The 18,844-nt window shown below is 42.1% G+C and overlaps 1 pseudogene across 1 annotated transcript in view; it reads left to right on the top strand.

The window, feature by feature from the left end:
- The first annotated feature begins 249 nt into the window (after window positions 1-249).
- Window positions 250-18,844, top strand: part of LOC307045616 (palmitoyltransferase ZDHHC3-like) — a 19,581-nt pseudogene continuing 986 nt past the window's right edge. The window contains exons 1-7 of the transcript XR_013810535.1: window positions 250-452; window positions 2,027-2,083; window positions 3,560-4,000; window positions 4,240-4,364; window positions 4,603-4,699; window positions 7,721-7,802; window positions 13,944-14,074. The product of XR_013810535.1 is annotated as a palmitoyltransferase ZDHHC3-like (transcript). The remainder of the gene's footprint in view (window positions 453-2,026; window positions 2,084-3,559; window positions 4,001-4,239; window positions 4,365-4,602; window positions 4,700-7,720; window positions 7,803-13,943; window positions 14,075-18,844) is intronic.

Genomic DNA, 18,844 nt, shown 5'->3' with positions numbered 1-18,844 from the left:
ACAGATTTTTTTTAAATACATCCATAGTCTGGAAGACAACTTTATAATGGTCCGGAGTCTCCGGACTCCGGACGTGTCCTCTGACGCGAATAGGCTTGAATAATTTCTGATGATTCCATTGGCTCACCTACCTTACGTCATGACGTCTTGTTGTTGGTGGAGGGGCGGGGGCAGTGCATGTAGGGGAGCTACCGAGCAGCAACATCTGAGAAAGTCGCCGAAAGACACTCGGTTTCCAGGTGAGATTCAGCGGGATACACTGAGAATTATTCTGACAGGCGTTCCTGAGCGTCTCCTGCTTTAAAGCTGAAGTCAAGGACACCGGCAGGAAGGGCAGACATCCAGTACATGCTCTGACACAGCAGCTAGCGGAAGCTAAGCTGGACTGACGGTAGCTAATGAGTGGAGAGAGAAAGAGAAAGACATGCAGGCAGGTTTCGATAGGCCTGTGGGTAAGCGAACAGCAGGCGGCTTTCACTGAGGCTCACTTTACTTACCGGTAATAGCCTGGCCAAATGTCATGCCTTCAGCCACTGTTTGACCCGCACGGTGAGCAGGAGACCAGTGACCCATATATCGGGTAGAAAAAGGTTATCGATGCACACTTCGGCAGCCTGCCATATGATGTCTTTGAATGATTTAGTGTAATAATATAAAAGATAAACTTCTATTGTCTTCTGGGCTCAAACTTCTATTATGTCACACCAAGGTCACAGTTTACTATCTGTCAGTGAGCTGTAGTCAGTCTTTGACCTCATGCTTCCTGTCATTAAATTTGTTCACACAGATAGGGGTAGGACTCTTAGCTGTTACTACCTCCTAAATCTTCTTTACTGACAACTTTGATTTACTCGCCAGTGTTTTCACTCGTTTTACATTCTTAAAATATAATGCATATTATTTAAAAAATAATCTGAGGCCCTTATTTTGACAGTTGCAGGAATGTATAAAAGGTATTATATTAATGAAATAATCCAAAATATACAAAAAATCTTAAGATACAATACAATTAAATCGTGAAAAAATTATTTTGAAATGTATTTTAATAATAATACATTTAATTTCAAAGTGCTTTTTCAGGTGCTCAAAGACACTTTACAGTGGTGATAAAATGAGATCAAATAGAATAACAAATTATTAAAACAGCAACACATACTATAATAGAATACAAAAATATTAAAACAGCAACACAACATCATTCTCAAATTTAAAAGCCAGTCTGAAGAGCTGTGTTTTGGTCAGTGTTTTGAAAGTGGGTGGGTCGGTGCAGTCTCTTACCTCATTCACACCAACGCAACTCCGGTTCAAGCTCTGTGCTAGAGCTTTTCAGGTTCAGAACCGGTTCTTCGGTTTAGCTCCGGCTCTTTTCGCACAGCCCAGAGTCTGACTGGTGCTGCGTCATTGCGTCATCGTTTGCGTCATGACGTAACCGTTTGCGTGCCTGCTCCATAAAGCCAAACCGCGGAAACCCCTCACAGCTGACACCGACAACAACAACAATGGCCGATTTTGCTCCAGCTTCCTCTGTACCCCTTCGGAAAACCAGATTCCCAGTAGGTAGCTGGTCTTTTCAGTGGACCACTGCTGCTTGTTAAGTTTCTCCATCGTTGTGTACAAACTGGATAAAACGCCGGCTTTTTGACAGTAAACAGGTATGAAATACTATATGACAGTAAAATAAAGTTGTTATTAATCAACACGAATACAGTGATTTGTAAAATATTCCATAAAGAAAAAATAAATCTGCTTACAGTTCTGTTTCATATGGGTGTTGAGAGATGTATCCATAGATCTCTTAATGTTACTCTCAAAGTGCACCAGATTAATACTTTTAACTTCAACATTTAAACAAAATCTTCCCGGGGGAGCATGCCCCCCGGACCCCCCTAGAGGAGGTTAGGTCCCCCACCACTTAAATCATGTTCACATTAAAGTCAAGCTTCAGTTTAAGATTCACCTGTAATAGAAACATGTGATGGAGCATTACTAACCTGACTCAGATGTTTTGTTTCACCAAACCATCTAGGAAAGCTCCATTGGAAGCCATTTGGAAAGGGCAGGCACTTTCAAAAATACTTGGCAGGTGATTGGATCAATCTGTCTATCTCCTTCTATCATGGGCCACTTCTGATTGGTTAACAATGGCTGGTATATGTGGAGCACAGCACTTCTGATTGGTATGGATGACTGACACACAAGAACAAAAAATATATATATATGTAAAAAAAAAAAAGGGAGTGAGTTATGGCAGTGATGGTTTTTGTGGAGATGTAGAGTTGGATGTCATCCGCGTAGCAGTGATACTGAAGGATATGTCGGCGGATGATTTTTTTTTTTTCAAGGGGGAGCATATAGAGGATGAAGAGGAGGGGAACAAGCACCGAACCCTGGGGGACGCCTTGGGACAGAGGGGCAGTGGAGGAAGTGCAGTTATTTATGTGGATAAACTGATGTCTGTCGGTGAGGTAGGATTTCAGCCAGGAGAGTGCAGTGTCGGTGATGTTGAGTGATGATTCCAGACGGGACAGCAGGATGGTGTGGTTGATGGTGTCGTACGCTGCTGTGAGGTCGAGGAGGATGAGGATGTTGAGATTGCCGGAGTCTGAGGAGAGGAGGAGGTCGTTAGTGATTCTGAGGAGGGCTGTTTCTGTGCTATGTTTTGTGCGGAATCCTGATTTGAAAGGGTTCAAACAGGTTGTTGGAGCTGAGGTGGGATTTCAGTTGGGAGGCAACACGTTCGAGTAGTTTTGACAGGAAGGGGAGTTTCGAGATGGGCCGGAAGTTGGACATGATGTCAGATGTGAGTCCAGGTCTTTTCAGTAAGGGTGTAACAGCAGCCAGTTTGAGTGAGGGGGGGGACTGATCCATAGCAGAGGGAGGAGTTAATGATTGTGATTATGAGCTGGGAGATGGGAGGGAGGCATTCCCTGACAAATGTTGTTGGTATGGGTCCAGAGTGCAGGTGGAGTTCATTCCAGCCATGAGGGTGGACAGTTGCACGGGGGTCACAGGGGAGAACCGGTATAGGGGCTGTGAGGTCAAGGGGGGGGGGAGCCAGGAGGGGAGATGGGCAGGGCTGCTGAGGAGGTCAGGTTTCTATAAATGCTGTCAATTTTGGTTTGAAAGAATGAGAGGAAAGAATTGCACTGTGCGGTTGTGAAGGATGGGGTGGCGTTGTCACAGGGTTTAAGGAGTGTGTTGATGGTGGAGAACAGAGCCTTGGGGTTGCTGGAGCCGGAGTGTATAAGTTGTGAGTAGTAGTTGGACCGGGCTGCTTTGAGTGCGTTATTGTACTGTTGTAGGTAGTCGGTGTAGGCATGGAGATTAACTGTTAGAGTGGTTTTCTTGTGAAGGCGTTCCAGTAATGCCTTGTTGTGGTCAATTAAGTAGTCTTTCTGGTGGAGTTGCCCATTTCCAGAGTTAAATGCTGAGAAAACTCCCTAGAGTATTTTTCTGGCGTGGTTTATGTTTAGTCCCATCTGTTGGCAAAAGCTTCTCTAGAGAACCAAAGCTTTCTCTTGCCACGTAACTCTCCTCTCTTCTCTTCTTCTCTCCTCAGCATGCGGTGACTGAGGCCTCCAGACTCAGTGGATCTGGAAGCAGCAGCAGCAGCAGCAGCAGCAGCAGCAGCAGCAGCAGGCATCTGGCATCTGGCTTGATGAAGAGCCCGGTGCACAGATGCAGGGATGTGGAGCACGGCCGTGGGCAGGGCACGGGGGGGGCTGGGACCACCTGCCTGCAGGCCGAGCAGCGCATCCCCATCTCCAAAGACGTCATCACATCCTCCGCTGCCTCTGCCATGTGGTTCATCAGGGACGCCTGCGGCATCGTGTGCGCCATCATCACCTGGATGCTGGTGCTGTATGCAGAGTTCGTGGTGCTGTTTGTGATGCTGCTGCCCTCCAAGAATCTGACGTACAGCATTGTGAACGGGACTCTGTTCAACATTCTGGCCTTCCTTGCCCTCGCTTCACACCTCAGGGCCATGTGCAGCGACCCTGTGAGTGGCACTTATTTGGTGATATAGAAATTATTCACATTAATTAAGAATTAGTTGACAGGCTAGCAAGGTTTAAAGGAACGTTTCTTGCATGCAAGTTTAGGGCACTGTCCTGATAAATGGAGCTTTACTTTCAAAGAGTTATCAGGGAATGTTTAGCCTGTCCCTTCTTTATTTCATTATGATGATGATGATGAAGCTGCTGAAGTCCTCTACTGTGTGCTCCTGTTTCGTGCTAGGGTGCAGTGCCAAAAGGGAATGCTACTAAGGAATACATAGAAAGCCTTCAGCTGAAACCAGGGCAGGTGGTCTACAAATGTCCCAAGTGCTGCAGCATCAAGCCTGACCGAGCTCACCACTGCAGGTAGGACAGAGAGGGCTGCCGTGTGAGGCGTTCACTTACCCAGTCACATGCTTACAGCTGCATCTTTGTGATGCAGTGAATGAAGGCTGACTAATTTCTGAATTTGGTACATTTGTAAAATAGGAACTCAGAATGTAGTTCTTCACATCCACTAATTGTGTCCTTGCAGTGGTTGTATTTGATAAAATGTTTAATTTCTCTCTTTTCTTTATTTCCTAACTTGCTGTCTCTCTCCCAGTGTTTGCAAACGCTGCATACGTAAGATGGACCACCATTGCCCCTGGGTCAATAATTGTGTTGGGGAGAACAACCAAAAGTACTTTGTGCTTTTTACAGTAAGTACAGTAACTGTCTCGTTAGATTATAACTGAAGAAGTGTAATAGCAGAAATGTGTGTCCCTAGAAACTGATTTGAATAGCATAATTTGAATTGTTCTACTTCAGTACAATAATTGCACAAAAATAATAATTATTGTATTTTGGATCTGTATTTTAATTGAATATTATAAGTGAGATGAGGTCAGTGGCCCTGAAACTCTTTTTTAGATAGGCATTCAGTTCTAGCTATTAAAAATCAGTTCTTACTTTTTGGCACATATATTTAACTTCAACACTGTTTCAAATACACAAACACTGCTACTAGGTCATAACTATTAAATCACTACATGAACTCAAGGTTCTTTATTTAGTCATACGAACACAGCTAAAGTGTAGTTATGCCGATGAAAATCTTAGGTCACAGGCTTCTCCAACAGACTAACACAAAACATAGATAAACATACAAATATAGTAAACATACAAATATAGTAAATACAAAAAGAAAAATAGTTTAAAAAAGTGAAATACTGCAATAAGAGTCTATATGCAAGTTATTTGAATATGATATTGTGTAAATAGATAAATAATTTCTAAGTAGCAGCCAGATGAATGTTATGGATGTTGTTACAACAGTTCAGGTGTTTAACAGTCTTATGGCCTGTGGGATGAAACTGTCTGAGTCTGGTGGTTTTAGTCCTGATGCTGCGGTACCGCCTGCCAGACGGCAGCAGACTGAACAGTTTGTGGCTGGGGTGATGGGGGTCTTCTATAATCCTGAGGGATTTCTTCCTGAGCCGCTGGGAGTAAAGGTCCTCCATGGATGGCAGCTCCGTCCTGGTGATGTTCTGTGCAGTTTTCACCACCCTCTGTAAAGCCTTACGATTGAGGGTGGTGAAGCTGCCGTATCAGGCCGTGATGCAGCCAGTCAGGATGCTCTCTAGGGTGCACCTGTAGAAGGTCAGGATCCTCTCTATGGTGCACCTGTAGAAGGTCAGGATGCTCTCTATGGTGCACCTGTAGAAGGTCAGGATCCTCTCTATGGTGCACCTGTAGAAGGTCAGGATCCTCTCTATGGTGCACCTGTAGAAGGTCAGGATGCTCTCTATGGTGCACCCGTAGAAGGTCATGACCCTCTCTATGGTATCCTGTAGTCCATGTTGAACCTCCTCAGCCTGCGGAGGAAGAAGAGCTGCTGTCGACCCACTTTGGTGTGTGTGTGTGTGTGTGTGTGTGTGTGTGTGTGTGTGTGTGTGTGTGTGTGTGTGTGTGTGTGTGTGTGTGTGTGTGTGTGTGTGTGTGTGTGTGTGTGTGTGTGTGTGTGTGTGTGTGTGTGTGTGTGTGTGTGTGTGTGTGTGTGTGTGTGTGTGTGTGTGTGTGTGTGTGTGTGTGTGTGTGTGTGTGTGTGTGTGTGTGTGTGTGTGTGTGTGTGTGTGTGGGAGCCGAGCCCCGCCCTTCAGAAATAGAGCGGAGGCAGAATGAGAATACGCAAAGCAGTGGACACTGAAACATGGACATTGGATAAATAACATAGGTGTTTAGTTTATTTAATAAAAGAGCACATGGTCAATGTGAAAAGTGACCGTAGATAGATTACTTCAGTTGCAATTTGGTGCTATATATATTTTCTTTTTAAAAAACAAAAACAAAAAAAACACCTTGATTTTCAGACGGGGCGCAGCGCCAAGACAATGGTAGAGGAAACACTGAAGCTTGCCACGCACCTCGCCATTTATCCAGGGCTTTTGATTCGGGAATGTTCGTACAGAAACCTTCGGTAACACGTCATCGATGCCTTTCCCAATGTAGCAGATGTCCGTGGGTGTGTTGATGGTTTCATCCTCAAACATGCTCTACTCCGTAGATGCAGAGCTGAATCTGACTCCTCACTTCATAGTTTTAGTGCCTTTGTTACCGGTCTGTCCCTTTTTTAAGTTTCTGCTTGTAAGCAGGCAGCAGCAGCAGTGGGATGTGGTCTGATTTGCCGAAGGGAGGGCGAGGGAGAGCCTTATATCCATGTCGAAAAGGGGAATAAACATGTTCCAGTATGTTTCCCCCGCGTGTCGGGCAGCTGTTGTGTTGGTAGTACTTCGGCAGGACCTTCTTCACGTTAGCGGTGTTAAAATCCCCGGCCACAACGAACGCCGCCTCTGGCCGTGAAGTCTCGGTCTTGTCGATAATCCCAAACAGCTGATCGAGTGCCGTGTTGTCGGCGAGCGGCGAAATATACACCGCTGTAATCACAACAGATGTCAATTCTCTCGGCAGGGGAAAAGCCCGGCATGTGATCATGAGGTGCTCTAAATGAGCGGAACAGTCCGAAGAAATAATCCTCACATCTGTACACCAGTTATTATTAATCATGACGCACACACCACCTCCTTTTACTTTACAAAAACGATGACAGCTTTAGCAATGGCTGTCGGTTAGCATAAACAATTCACAGGATTATTACCTCTTCAACACGCATGTCACAGTGTAAGAAAGCACATTACTGGAGAGACTAGAGACTGTTGAGCGCATTTTCTGCAACCGGTGTTGCATTAAAACATAATGGAATTAGCAAGCTAACTAGCTAACCAGCAAGGCTCTAAATGAGTAAAATTTCAAAACATTGAAATGCTGTAGCCACACGCTAAAGCCACTAGTTATTAAGCAGATTTTGATCATTAGCCAATTACAGCATAGTCAAAGCTTGCTGTTTAAATATTTGTTACCGATCTACTGTACTACTAGACTAACTTTCAGTATTTAAGTTGAGTAATTCAAATGCTAATGATTTAGTTTCTAATCTCAACTAATACAACCATTGACAATAAGAAATTGCCATCAAATTGTAGCTAAATTGTAGCTCACATATCATTACAGTTATTTTGTATCTCTGTAACGTGTTATTCCTAAAAGATGAAATCAGAAGTAGTTGCTGCTTTAATGCAATGCAGATTAAAGGGATTCCTCAGTGAAGCTGAGTGAAGAGCTGTGTTGTTGGTGTTTGTGAATAATGGTTCTTAATGTGTCCTCATTTCTCCTTTTTAACCAAGATGTACATTGCACTGATCTCCCTCCACTGTCTGGTCATGGTGGTCTTCCATTTCCTCTACTGCTTTGAAGATGATTGGACAAGTGAGTAATTTAAGAAAAAATCGTAATCCCATTCACTCACTTAACTGGAATTATAAACAGGACACACTTGTGGGATGCTTGTTCTATATCATTTAATTAAAATTATAAAAAAAATTATTTTCTTAAATACTTAAAGGAACCTATATCTTCTTTTCCACTTTTAAAGGAACATACATTTACATGTAATGCTAATTAAATTGATAAGACTTACAAACAGAATCATTCATATAAACAAAAAATAACATATAGTCAGTGTTTTACTTTTTTAATGTATGAATGATATTGTCATTGTTTGATTAATACATTAATATATCCTTACACTTTACAGCACTGTAGGCATATTATGGTATTATTTACTTTGACACTCTCCACAGCTATGAAAAACACAGGTAATATTCTGAGCCATGAATACATTACATTTAGCTGACGCTTTTATCCAAAGCGACTTACAGTAAGTACATTCGACCAGGAAGATACAACCTTGAAGAAAGCAAAATCCTATAAGTACATCAGGTTTCATAGAGCCAAACATTTCAAGTGCTCCTCGACTGGCTATAGATAAGCCAGTCCTTTATTAGTATATAAGTGCTCTGTTAGCAGTACTTTGTTAGTAATTCTATCGCTCGAAGTGGAGTCGAAAGAGATGAGTTTTCAGTCTGCGCCGGAAGATGTGCAAGCTATCTGCTGTCCTGATTTCAATGGGGAGCTTATTCCACCATTTAGGAGCCAGGATAGCAAACCCACGTGTTTTTGGAAAATAAGTATTTGGTCACCTACAAACAAACAAGATTTCTGGCTCTCACAGACCTGTAACTTCTTCTTTAAGAGCCTCCTCTGTCCTCCACTCGTTAACTGTATTAATGGCACCTGTTTGAACTCGTTATCAGTATAAAAGACACCTGTCCACAACCTCAAACAGTCACACTCCAAACTCCACTATGGCCAAGACCAAAGAGCTGTCAAACGACACCAGAAACAAAATTGCAGACCTGCACCAGGCTGGGAAGACTGAATCTGCAATAGGTAAGCAGCTTGGTGTGAAGAAATCAACTTTGGGAGCAATTATTAGAAAATGGAAGACATACAAGATCACTGATAATCTCCCTCGATCTGGGGCTCCACGCAAGATCTCACCCCGTGGGGTCAAAATGATCACAAGAACGGTGAGCAAAAATCCCAGAACCACACGGGGGGACCTAGTCAATGACCTGCAGAGAGCTGGGACCAAAGTAACAAAGGTTACCATCAGTAACACACTACGCCGCCAGGGACTCAAATCTTGCAGTGCCAGACGTGTCCCCCTGCTTAAGCCAGTACATGTCCAGGCCCGTCAGAAGTTTGCTAGAGAGCGTTTAGATGATCCAGAAGAGGATTTGGAGAATGTCATATGGTCAGATTAAACCAAAATAGAACTTTTTGGTAAAAACTCAACTAGACGTGTTTGGAGGAGAAAGAATGCTGAGTTGCATCCAAAGAACACCATACCTACTGTGAAACATGGGGGTGGAAACATCATGCTTTGGGGCTGTTTTTCTGCAAAGGGACCAGGACGACTGATCCTTGTAAAGGAAAGAATGAATGGGGCCATGTATCGTGAGATTTTGAGTGACAACCTCCTTCCATCAGCAAGGGCATTGAAGATGAAACGTGGCTGGGTCTTTCAGCATGACAATGATCCCAAACACACCGCCCGGGCAACGAAGGAGTGGCTTCGTAAGAAGCATTTCAAGGTCCTGGAGTGGTCTAGCCAGTCTCCAGATCTCAACCCCATAGAAAATCTTTGGAGGGAGTTGAAAGTCTGTGTTGCCCAGCGACAGCCCCAAAACATCACTGCTCTAGGGGAGATCTGCATGGAGGAATGGGCCAAAATACCAGCAACAGTGTGTGAAAACCTTGTGAAGACTTTCAGAAAACATTTAACATCTGTCATTGCCAACAAAGGGTATATAACAAAGTATTGAGATTAACTGTTGTTATTGACCAAATACTTATTTTCCACCATAATTTGCAAATACATTCTTTAAAAATCAGACAATGTGATTTTCTGGATTTTTTTTTCTCATTTTGTCTCTCATAGTTGAGGTATACCTAGGATAAAAATGACAGGCCTCTCTCATCTTTTTAAGTGGGAGAACTTGCACAATTGGTGGCTGACTAAATACTTTTTTGCCCCACTTTATGCCAATAGCTTCCGTTATTTATTTTGGTCTCTCGGCTTTATTGGCTTCTTAAAAACAGCGAGGATAAGCTGTTGAACTGCTGTTGTCTTTTGCCGGGCTGCGGTGATTGGCAAATCTGGGTGATGCCTTCTGATATGATTTAGCATGTTTGGCATGTGTTGCCATTAGTATACCGCACCGCTGTCGACCAACGCCGACACACCGTCCTCGTCCGATCCACCACTCGCACTCCATCGTTATTGTAGTCCACAGGGAACCCGGAATGTTCCCACACAGCTGATTTAAAAGAAGCAGGTGGGTCTTCTAGCTCCTGTGTGTTAACTGAAATCGCCATACTAACTTTTCTTCTTCTTGTATTTTGTTCGTTTTTGGAAGTGCGCCGGACTCTGATGAAAATATTCGTTGTGTCCAAACGGCGGTACTACAATTTCCGTATCAGTCCGTGACGTCACTGGGCCCAGAAAGACTTTCCCCATTGACTAACATTGAGAAAGAGACGTCTGTAAATCAGCGGATAATTTTTTAGAAACTAAACAAACTACCCAGTATGAACTATTTTATAGCCCTTATTATAATCATTAGATAAGATAAGAGATAAGATAAGAATTTATTTATCCCGAAGGAAATTGTTGTGCCAGAGTAACAAAATACAATAAAAACAATAAACACAGAAGCACAACAGCAAAACTGTACACCAAAAGTGCAGCAAAAAGATCAATTAAACATCTACAGACAACATGAAACATAGAAACATAGATGGTCACACAGTCAATGCAATTATTAGCAGTAGTTAGTAGTGCAAAAAAAATAAAACGTAGTGGCAGTTACGTAATTGCACGTTATCATAGCATTATTAATAATACTAATAATAATATTGGTCCTTAAAGTTCTAAAATGCACTAAAAGCCGAATCTAGATTTATTTTCTGTCTCCATTCATTCTACTGAGCCGAGAGTGGGAGCTCGAGGGACGGGGCTTAAGGGGCGCATGCTCTGTGAGCGCGCATACCATGGATGTATAATAAGAACTGGATACAGCGTGGGAGGCGGGGCCTCATTCATTCCTATGAGAGTTGCTCATTGGCGCATGATGATAAAATGGCCCAACTTTTGAGAGAGCGAAACGTCACAGATTACCCGGCATGCCTGAGAAGTACCCGTATGTGCGCTCATAGTGCATGCGCAACTTTAACCAAAATGCTCGTTCACATCAAGCACGTCAATTTGCGTACACGTAACAGCACCGCACGTTCATGACAGCATGGTAATGGCTTGTTTTTATGATGGATTTGATATTAACGAGGCGGCAGTTAGCGGCTAGCTAGTAATTATGCTAATGTGAACATCAATCGTTATGTACTTATATTACGCTGTAACAGGATCTAGTGATATCCAAGCAACAGGGCTTCATTTAGCATGAAATAATTATTGCACTGCATATATATATATTAATATATATATATATATATATATATATATATATATATATATTAATATATATATATATATATATATACAGTGCAATAAGCTTCTTAGTGCAATAAGAAGCTACAGGGACGTTAATCTAACGTCGGTTATATTAACTTTATTTAATACAACATTTACGGTAAAAGATTTAATCCTACAGCCCATGTCGTATAATATTTTACAAATGATGAATTACAGCAAACATGTGCAATATATCCATTATTACAGCTCCATTGGATGGCAGTGAGACGATATGGGTCCGTTGTTATTGTGCATCCATGGGTAAAGATAAACGCATGTAGTGCTGAACCTGCTGAACAGGTAACATGAACGTGCCGGGTGGCGCGGTCCCGTGGGTTAGATGCGCGTTCATAAAGAATAACGTTATTAGCACATTTTTACAACTTGAGGAACGAATGTTTTTAATAAGGGCTATACAAGTGTTCATACTGGGTAGTTTATTTAGTTTAAAAAAAAATATCCAACGAGTTACAGACCACTCTTTCCCAATGTAAGTCAATGGGAAAAAGTGTTTCCGGGACCAGCAACCAAACGGAAGTGTAGTACCGCTGTTTGGCCACAACGAATATTCTCATCAGACTCCGGTGCACTTCCTGGTGGCTTGGCGCATACGGGTTCTTCTGCTCTGACAGAAAGGCATGACGGGTAATCTGTGACGTTTCGCTCTCTTAAAAGTTGGGCCATTTTGTCCTCATGCGCCAATGAGCAGCTCTCATAGGAAAGAACGAGACCCCGCCTCCGACTCTGTTTCCAGTTCCTATTATACATCCATGGTTTTGTTGTTTTTTCTTCTTGTCCTTCTTTTGTTGTTTAAGGGCGGCTGGCAAACAGCTTTTAGGCGCAATACCGCCCCCTGGATTATATATAGCAGTGACCACCAACTGGCGGGCCACATCCGGCCCGCCAGACATTCTCATCCGGCCCGCACGACGGGGGTGACTGTGGCGTTGGGCGGAGTGGTTACTGTGTTCGCCCCCCACCCTTTTTTTTTTACAACGTCTCGTGAGTAAGGTGGAGTACCGGAGTCCAACAGAGAGGCAGCAGCTGCGGGTCAGTAGACTGCGTACTGCGAAACCTTCCCTGCCTTGAAGAAGAAGTGATCCTTCGTTGTGAAGAGTCTGGTTAATGCGCTCGGCACCACAGCAGCAGCCCCGCTGCGACAGAGTCCAACAGAGAGGCAGGAGCTGCGGGACAGTAGCCTAGAAGCAGGGTTGGGTTGTAACGGAATATATGTAACGGCGTTACGTAATCAGAATACAAAAATCAAGTAGGCTAACTGTATTCAGCTGGCGTTACATTTGAAAAACGAGTAATCTGATTACAGTTACTTTCGTAAACCTGAAGTGAATACATTTTGGAATACTTATTGGAATTATTGGTGGAAAAGTTTCCTCACAAAATGTGATATTCATTACCGGCAGAACTGTGTGCACACTGCACAGCGCGGCAACATGTCTTTGAGTGAGAGAGATGGTGTCTGTGAGGCCCCGCCCCCGCACGCAAATGAGAGAGATCTCTTTTAAAATATATTGAAAGTTAGAAACAGAGATGGTTAGATAAAATGTGCAAGATAACGTTTATGTAGCATTTATTTATTGTCGAAATTATGACATTTTATAACGGGATCAAATCAAAGTGATTGGCCTGCTGCTGCTGAATGCATGGGGCAAGTGACTGGAAACAGTTTTAAAAGTTATTACATCTTTTCAGATAATAAGTAATGATAATTAATTCTATTTAGGGGCGCCTTTTAAAGCATCCAAGGACACCTTACAATTCATAACATATTCCAAGGAAAGGTTTTAAGACAGTACAAAGAATGCAGTCTGGGTGATGTTTTTTTATGTGGGGTGCAGATGAGAGAGCTGTCCAGAATGACACCAAGATGTTGTGTTTGAGTTCTTGATAAGACATTAAAACAGTAAAATAAGTGTCTCCTGTTCACCAAAACATACCCATCTGTTATGGAAAAATAAAGCATTCCAAAAGTATTCTAAAAGTAATCTGAATATGTTTTTAAGACGCGTAACTGTAACTGTATTCTGATTACTTTCAAAAATTGCTGGCCCGCGAAAGTGTCTATTGGATACATTTTGGCCCTTGGACAAATGTAGTTGGTGATCCTTGATATATAGTATAATGGATACTGCCCTGAGTGACAGACTATTTTCCCACTCATAAAAAATGGCGTATTCGTCGTGTGACTGCATGTGCCAAACCGTGACGTCCGAACCGTCACGGTTCGGGACGAATACGGATACCATTACACCCCTAATCCACGGCCTTGCATTGACATCTTTTTATGCATTACTTTTCCTGATGTTTTAAGTTTTTGCTGCATTATCGATGTGCTTTAGGCAGTTATTCTATAAAAGTAATCTTTGTATGGTGACAACATTAATAGTGTAGTTCCTCATGGTCCTCTTTTTTGCCTCTTCACTTCTCCTCCTCCTCCATGCCCCCCCATCCCCCAGAGTGCAGTTCCTTCTCTCCTCCAGCCACAGTCATCCTCCTTATACTCCTGTGCTTTGAGGGTCTCCTCTTCCTCATCTTCACCTCTGTGATGTTCGGCACCCAAGTCCACTCAATCTGTACGGACGAGACTGTAAGTGATCCATTTAGTGACCCACAATCCTCTCCTCTTGCCTCACTACTTCCTCCTGCTGCTCTCCTCCTGCCTCCCTCTAACATATGTGACCTTCTCCTGATGAATCTGCTAACAGCTGAGTGACGTGCTCGTTCTGTAGCCTGATGTACAATAAGGTGCTGCAAGTTTTAACTTCGACCGCAATGACTTTCTGAGAGTTAGTGTCTCATATGAGACAGCCTCACAGGTTACTTCATTCTGTTGTACACTTCAATAAGAGATGAACTTACCTAACCTATTCACACATTTACAGTAGCTAGCCTAAAGTCGACACAAGTGCAAACTGGCTCCTAAACCATTTTTGGCTGCTCTGGGCTCTTGTACCGTAATGTATAAATGTGCAACGTTTGTAAGACACACAAAAGCAAACATATCTTCATTTCTATCGCAGGCAACAAAATGGCACAGACAGGTGTACTATTTCAATTCTGTTATGTTATACATGCTGCTGTCCAGGGGCCTCATTTATAAACAGTGCGTTCGCCAGTTTCTAAGCAAAATGTGCGGTCCTCCACGCAAACTCTGACTCCGTTGGCAGAAGGAAGAATGGAGAGAAATCTGTGAAAATAATACCATAAATATCAAGTTACCTCTCATGTATCATATACGAAGAATTAATTCGCAAAAATTGATTGAAGCCAATCTTAAAATGGTTAAACAAACGCCTGTTTGCGACTCCTCAGTGCACACAAAAACCTAGCTTGGAGAAATAAATAAATAAGGATATGTTATTTAAAACCACCTTGAATATGTTGTCTTTATGTTATGACATGTATTCTCATAAATGATGCGGTAAGCAGGAGGACAGAATTACGTCTAAACTGAGGCCGTTTTGTATTTATAGGTTGTATAGATACAATCATGGTTTTATATACTATCATGTTTAATCATGTTTTATGCCGTTTGCTAAGACTTGATAAGTCGCTCATAAAACACAGGAGGTATGGAAAATAAGAACACCATATATTTGGCAGCTGATATAACTCAACATATTTGTTTTATTTCATTTAAGTGGTGGATATGGAGTTGCTGCGGGGGGGGGGCTGAGACGCACAGGCTGCAGTGGAGACGCTGCGCACAGCTGATCGACAGCTGATTGACAGCTGGAACACCAAATAAAAAAATAAGCATTGACTCCACTCCGCAGGGATCCCCCCGATTTCTCACAGTTTATCGCCATGGGGGGTCTCCTGTCCCCGTGACAAACACACTGACACACTGCATGAGGAAGGTTATGTGTATTTTGTCATTAACTTTTTTCGGACCACTTATTTTTTTATTTTGGTGACGATCCGACCTGCATGCTGCTACTCTGGTTCAAACTGCATCCACCAAACAATGCGATTAGTAGGGGTGCACCGAATGGGAAATTCTTGGCCGAAACCGATACCGAAAATAAGAAACAGTTGGCCGAAAACCGAATGCCGAAAGGCCGAAAATGATTAATAGAAATATATATATATATATATATATATATATATATATATATATATATATATATATATATATATATATATATATATATATATATATATATATATATATATATATATATATATATATATATAATGTATACATTTTTTACCAATGTTGTTCAGCTGCCTGATTATGGAAAAATACATGATTATGGCTTAACTTAAATAATAATCACTATTATGGGTCCATAAAACATTTATTCAGCACTTTTGAATGCATACAGTACATTAATTCCAAGTCAAGTGTATTTTATTTTTCTCTGTAGGATAACTACAACAAAGTGCATTCAGAACAAAGCCAAGGTGCTTTAAAACTGCATAAACATCTAGGCCAGTAGGCCTACAACAAAATAGTGTAAATAAAGACTGTAACAGCCAGGCCTTCAACAACAACAAATGCACCTATAAGTGCATGCATACAAATGTGCAAACTGGATACATCCACATGAATGTAACTATTTACAAAAGAAATTACAATTGAATTTCAAGAATCTGTAAATAAGGATGTCTGTCCTCATAAGAAAAATTAGTAAACATTGTATAAAGATACATAAAGTGAAAACTGGATACAAAATCCACAATCAATAACTCACAATGAAAATTGTTCAGGAAAGTGGGTATAGAGTAGACATGTAGAACTAGATAAACTTATGATAAGCCAGCCTTGTCTACTTATTAAGGAAAAGTGGGAGGTTCTTTTTAATGAACATTAGCTTCTCTGCTTTATCAGCCATAAGTCTGTTCCTCTTCTCATCAAGCACATGAGAGGCAGCGCTGAACAGTCTCCCGCTGTCAGTGCTTGTGATTTGATCTTACTCCGCATATTTGTCCGGGTGTTTTGATTTCAAGTGGTGGAGTAATCCGGAAGTGGTGAAAGTCTTTGCAGTTACACCCCCTCGAGAAATGTCAGCTGAACACGTTTTACAAATCGCAAACCGCGCCTCTTTCTCTGATATTTTTAAATATCTCCAAGCGGCAGACATGTTGGCTGTGAGCCAGCCGCGAGCATGGTCGCGCGCCGTGCTTGTGGCCGCGTTTTGATTACGTCATCACAACAACACGTTAGCTTACCAACGTAACCCTGTTCTCTGACATTCGGTGATTTTTTCGGTGCTGGAACCCTTTCGGCCGAAAGCCGAAAGGTCCTTTTTAACAATTTTCGGCCGATAATTTTCGGCGGCCGAATATTCGATGCATCCCTAGCGATTAGTCTCCACCTTCCCAAAAGAACCAAAATCCGACACAGTGTGAGATGTCTTTTTTAGCTGTTCTGTTGTCATTTCCTGCGATCTTCTTCATGCAGTCAGTCAAAATGAATATTAATACGGGGCGTTTCCTTGACTATTTATAGGCAAATATGGGCGTTACGTGAAGCCCGCAAAAGCTGCGCCTTATCTCGAGTTGAGTATAAAGGGTACGCCGGTACGCAGTGTTTTATAAATCGGAAAATGTCTGTGCGTATTTATTTGCTTTGTCCTACGTAAGCAACCTTCCCACGTGAATCCTATGCAAGGCTTTATAAATGAGGCCCCAGAGGCCTGTACTACGAAGCCGGATTTTCGCTTAGCGAGCTAACTTCTGGGAAAAGTCTGGGTTTCCGGTCCTACGACGCTGGTTCACTTCTTACCGGGCTAGATCTCCATGGTAACTTATGCTGAACGGCTAACCTGGGGCCGATACTACGAATCTAGTTCAACATATCCTGGATATGTTTTGAGTTATCCAGTTGACTTAATCCAAAACAAACCCGCTCTCGCTAAACTGTCCTACGACGCTGGCTATCAACTCGATCGCTCAAGCCAGCCGTGTCCTATCTAGTTAGGTGCACGTTCACATGAAAGGGGTGGTATTTTGAGCGATTTACCAATCACAAACATGGACAAGCGTACTGACAGCGCAGCGCCTCATACTCCCTGAATGAAAAGTCAACTATAATATTAGACAAATATGAAGAAGTTAAACTTTAAACATCCATGACTTAAACACTTTATCCAGGATAAAAGCCACATAGCTGCATCTGCAAGGGGAATACAGCTGGTAAAAGAAAAAGTGTTTGAATGCGTTCATCAACAGGTTTATGATATCACTGCTTGAAAAGATGAGAGGCCTGTAATTTTCGTCCTAGGTATACCTCAACTATGAGAGACAAAATGAGAACAAAAAATCCAGAAAATCACATTGTCCGATTTTTAAAGACTTTATTTGCAAATTATGGTGGAAATTTGGTCAAAAACAAAAGTTAATCTCAATACTTTGTTATATATATATATATATGTTGGCAATGACAGAGGTCAAACGTTTTCTGTAAGTCTTCACAAGGTTTTCACACACTGTTGCTGGTATTTTGGCCCATTCCTCCATGCAGATCTCCTCTAGAGCAGTGATGTTTTGGGGCTGTCGCTGGGCAATACAGACTTTCAACCTCCCTCCAAAGATTTTCTATGGGGTTGAGATCTGGAGACTGGCAAGGCCACTCCAGGACCTTGAAATGCTTCTTACGAAGCCACTCCTTCATTGCCCGGGCGGTGTGTTTGGGATCATTGTCATGCTGAAAGACCCAGCCACGTTTCATCTTCAATGCCCTTGCTGATGGAAGGAGGTTGTTACTCAAAATCTCACGATACATGGCCCGAGCCAGAAATCTTGTTTGTTTGTAGGCGACCAAATACTTATTTTCCACCATAATTTGCAAATAAATTCTTTAAAAATCAGACAATGTGATTTTCTGGATTTTCTTTTCTCATTTTGTCTCTCATAGTTGAGGTATACCTAGGATGAAAATTACAGGCCTCTCATCTTTTTAAGTGGGAGAACTTGCACAATTGGTGGCTGACTAAATACTTTCTTGCCCCACTGTATATGATACATTATGATGTGATTTGAATGATAATGGGACACATCAACGTCTTCACTCAGTGCCGCGGACTGTAGGCTACGTAATGTTACTTTGATCCAACGCTAATGTTATAATAGTCAGATTGCTCTGAAGATGGGAGTTGATATTCTATTCATTTTCACGTTCACACAGACAGTGATTTGAACTTCAACGGCAGTTTAAACTGTATTTTTTGCTGTTCCACCATGGTTTCTACCTCAACCTGTAATAGATGTATCCTTATTGAAACGGTTACATTCAATGAAAAATAAAAATCAATGTTCAGGCTTACGTGAACACTGTTCTACATGAACAATATGGGCAGTTTATACATTAAATAAATCAACAGTATGGTGGCGATATGCTCCAAGTGGGAGC

The sequence above is a fragment of the Notothenia rossii genome, assembly GCF_949606895.1.
Source record: "Notothenia rossii genome assembly, chromosome: 7".
NCBI lineage: Eukaryota > Metazoa > Chordata > Actinopteri > Perciformes > Nototheniidae > Notothenia > Notothenia rossii.
This window is presented reverse-complemented; position numbering and strand designations above follow the sequence as displayed.